The 4,205-nt window shown below is 40.9% G+C and overlaps 1 non-coding gene across 1 annotated transcript; it reads left to right on the top strand.

The window, feature by feature from the left end:
* The first annotated feature begins 3,224 nt into the window (after positions 1-3,224).
* Positions 3,225-3,332, top strand: LOC112788118 (small nucleolar RNA R71). Its single transcript, XR_003195497.1, has one exon. It is a non-coding gene; the product is annotated as a small nucleolar RNA R71 (small nucleolar RNA).
* The last annotated feature ends 873 nt before the right edge of the window (positions 3,333-4,205 follow it).

A 4,205-nucleotide genomic window follows, 5' to 3' on the forward strand; every position in this document is an offset into this window, starting at 1 on the left:
CTTCAAAATATATATGCACTGTTCAAGCATACATTCAGAAAACAAGAAGCATTTTCACCACGTCAATATAATTAAACTAAGTTCAAGGATAAATTCGAAACTCATGTACTTCTTGTTCTTTTGAATTAAAACATTTTTCATTTAAGAGAGGTGATGGATTCATAGGACATTCATAACTTTAAGACAAAGTTACTAACTACTAATGATCATGTAATAAGACACAAACATAGATAGGCACTTAACATTGAGAAAATGAAAAACAGAGAATGTAAGAACAAGGAATGAGTCCACCTTAGTGATGGTGACGTTTCCTTCTTGAGGAACCAATGATGTCCTTGAGCTCTTCTATGTCTCTTCCTTGTCTTTGTTGCTCCTCCCTCATTGCTTTTTGATCTTCTCTAATTTCATGAAGGATGATGGAGTGCTCTTTGATGTTCCACCCTTAATTGTCCCATGTTGGAACTTAATTCTCCTAGGGAGGTGTTGATTTGCTCCCAAAAGTTTTGTGGAGGAAGGTGCATCCCTTGAGGTATCTCAGGGATTTCTTGATAATGAGCTTCCTCATGTGTTTCTTGAGCTCCATGAGTGGGCTCTCTTGTTTGCTCCATCCTTTTCTTAGTGATGGGCTTGTGAGATGAATCTTTCCATCTCCCATGGCTCAGAGGTGGAAGCAATTGTCTTCCCTTTCCTCTTTCTTGAGGTTTCTCTGGCCTTAGGTGCCATTAATGGTTATGGAAAAACAAAAAAGCTATGCTTTTACCACACCAAACTTAGAATGTTGCTCGCCCTCGAGCAAAAGAAGAAAGAATAGAAGAAGAAGAAGAAGATATGGAGGAGATGGAGGGATGTGTGTATTCGGCCATATGGGTGGGATTGGGTGGGAAAGAGATGTTGAATTTTGAAGATAGGTGGGTGTATGGATGTGAGTGGTAAATGGAAAACAGAAGGGATGACCATGAATGGAGAAAGAGAGGGTGAGAAGAAGTGAGTAGAGGTAGGTGGGGATCCTGTGGGGTCCACAGATCCTGAGGTGTTCAAGGATTTACAACCTTGCACCAAATTGGGCATGCAAAATGCCCTTGCACACAACTCTGGGCGTTCAGCGCCAGATTGGTGCTTGTTCTGGGCGTTGAACGCCCATTTGTTGCCCATTTCTGGCGTTGAACGCCAGAACCATGCTTGTTTTGGGCGTTCAGCGCCAGCTCTTCTCCAGGGTGCATTTCTGGCATTCAAACTCCCAGATGCTGCCCATTTCTGGCGTTCAGCGCCAGAACCATGCTCTGTTCTGGCGTTGAACACCCAAAACATGCTTCTTACTGGCGTTTAAACGCCAGTAAGGTCTTCCTCCAGGGTGTGATTTTTCTTCTACTATTTTTGATTCCATTTTCAATTTTTATATTTATTTTGTGACTCCACATGATCAGGAACCTAATAAAACATGAAAAACAATGAAAATTTGATAAATAAACATTGGGTTGCCTCCCAACAAGCGCTTCTTTAATGTCAATAGCTTGACAGTGGGCTCTCATGGAGCCTCACAGAGGTGCAGAGCTTTGTTGAGACCTCCCAACACCAAACTTAGAGTTTGGATATGGGGGTTTGACACCAAACTTAGAGTTTGGTTGTGGCCTCCCAACACCAAACTTAGAGTTTGACTGTGGGGGCTTTGTTTGACTCTGCTTTGAGAGAAGCTTTTTATGCTTCCTCTCCATGGATGCAGAGAGAGATCCTTGAGTTGTAAACACAAGGTTGTCCTCATTTATTTGAAGGATCAGTTCTCCTCTGTCCACATCAATCACAGCTCTTGCTGTGGCTAGGAAGGGTCTTCCAAGGATGATGAATTCATCCTCATACTTCCCAGTATCTAGGACTATGAAATCAGCAGGGATGTAAAGGCCTTCAGCCTTTACTAACACGTCCTCTACTTGTCCATAAGCCTGTTTTCTTGAATTGTCTGCCATCTCTAATGAGATTTTAATGGCTTGCACCCCAGAGATTCCTAGTTTCTCTATTACAGAGAGGGGCATGAGGTTTATCCCTGAGCCAAGGTCATACAGAGCCTTCTCAAAGGTCATAGTGCCTATGGTACAAGGTATTAAGAACTTTCTAGGATCCTGTTTCTTCTGAGGCAATCTCAGTTGATCCAGATCACTTAGTTCATTGGTGAACAAGGGAGGTTCATCTTCCCAAGTCTCAATACCAAATAATTTGGCATTCACCTTCATGATTGCACCAAGAAACTTGGCAGCTTGCTCTTCAGTAACATCCTCATTCTCTTCAGAGGAGGAATACTCATCAGAGCTCATGAATGGCATAAGGAGGTTTAATGGAATCTCTATGGTCTCTAGGTGAGCCTCAGATTCCTTTGGTTCCTCAGAGGGAAACTCCTTATTGATCACTGGACGTCCCAGGAGGTCTTCCTCCTTGGGATTCACGTCCTCTCCTTCCCTTACAGGTTCGGCCATGGTGGTTATGTCAATGGCCTTGCACTTTCCTTTTGGATTTTCTTCTGTATTGCTTGGGAGAGTACTAGGAGGGATTTCAGTGATCCTTTTACTCAGCTGGCTCACTTGTGCTTCCAAATTTCTAATGGAAGACCTTGTTTCATTCATGAAACTCACAGTGGCCTTAGATAGATCAGAGACTAAGTTTGCTAAATTAGAAGTATTTTGTTCAGAGTTCTCTGTCTGTTGCTGAGTGGATGATGGAAAAGGTTTACTATTGTTAAACCTATTTCTTCCACCATTATTAAAGCCTTGTTGAGGCTTTTGATCCTTCCATGAGAAATTTGGATGATTTCTCCATGATGGGTTATAGGTGTTTCCATAAGGTTCACCTAAGTAATTCACCTCTGCTATTGCAGGGTTCTCAGGATCATAAGCTTCTTCTTCAGAAGATGCCTCTTGAGTACTGTTGGATGCAGCTTGCATTCCATTCAGACTCTGAGAAATCATATTGACTTGCTGAGTCAATATTTTGTTCTGAGTCAGTATGGCATTCAAAGTATCAATTTCAAGAACTCCCTTCTTCATAGGCGTCCCATTACTCACAGGATTCCTCTCAGAAGTGTACATGAACTGGTTATTAGCAACCATGTCAATGAGTTCTTGAGCTTCTGTAGGCATTTTCTTTAGGTGAATGGATCCACCTGCAGAAGTATCCAATGACATCTTTGATAGCTCAGATAAACCATCATAGAATATATCCAGGATGGTCCATTCTGAAAGCATGTCAGAAGGACACTTTTTGGTCAGCTGCTTGTATCTTTCCCAAGCTTCATAGAGGAATTCACCTTCTTTCTGTCTGAAGGTTTGAACATCCACTCTAAGCTTGCTCAGCTTTTGAGGAGGAAAGAACTTGGCTAAGAAAGCCGTGACCAGCTTATCCCAAGAGTTCAGGCTGTCTTTGGGTTGAGAATCCAACCACACTCTAGCTCTGTCTCTTACAGCAAAAGGGAAAAGCATGAGCCTATAGACTTCAGGATCTACTCCATTAGTCTTAACAGTATCACAGATCTGCAAGAATTCAGTTAAGAACTGAAAAGGATCTTCAAATGGAAGTCCATGAAACTTACAGTTCTGCTGCATCAGAGAAACTAATTGAGGTTTCAGCTCAAAGTTGTTTACTCCAATGGCAGGAATGGAGATGCTTCTTCCATGTAAATTGGAATTTGGTGCAGTAAAGTCACCAAGCATCCTCCTTGCATTATTATTATTTTCGGCTGCCATCTCCTCTTCCTGTTCGAAAATTTCTAAAAGGTTATCTCTGGATTGTTGTAATTTAGCTTCTCTTAGTTTTCTCTTCAGAGGCCCTTCAGGTTTTGGATCTGCTTCAACAAGAATGTTCTTGTCCTTGCTCCTGCTCATATGACAAAGAAGAGGGCACAGAAAAAATAATAATAATAATAATAGTAGGGATCCTTTATACCACAGTATAGAAGTCTCTGTGTGAGTGGAAGAAAGGAAGGGGACAAAGAATGTAATGTAAGAAAAGAAGCACAAGGGTGAGGAGAGCAGAGATGTGAGATGAGGAGATGTTAGTAGATGAATAAATAAATAGAAGGAGATGAGAGAGAAGGAGAATTTTCGAAAATAATTTTTTTGAAAAAGAGTTAGTGATTTTCGAAAATAGTTTTTGAAAAAGGTTAGTAATTTTTTTTCGAAAATTAAAAAAAAATTAAAATAATTAGTTAATTAAAAAGAAAT

This window comes from Arachis hypogaea, chromosome 20 (genome assembly GCF_003086295.3).
Source record: "Arachis hypogaea cultivar Tifrunner chromosome 20, arahy.Tifrunner.gnm2.J5K5, whole genome shotgun sequence".
NCBI classification, from domain to species: Eukaryota; Viridiplantae; Streptophyta; class Magnoliopsida; order Fabales; family Fabaceae; genus Arachis; species Arachis hypogaea.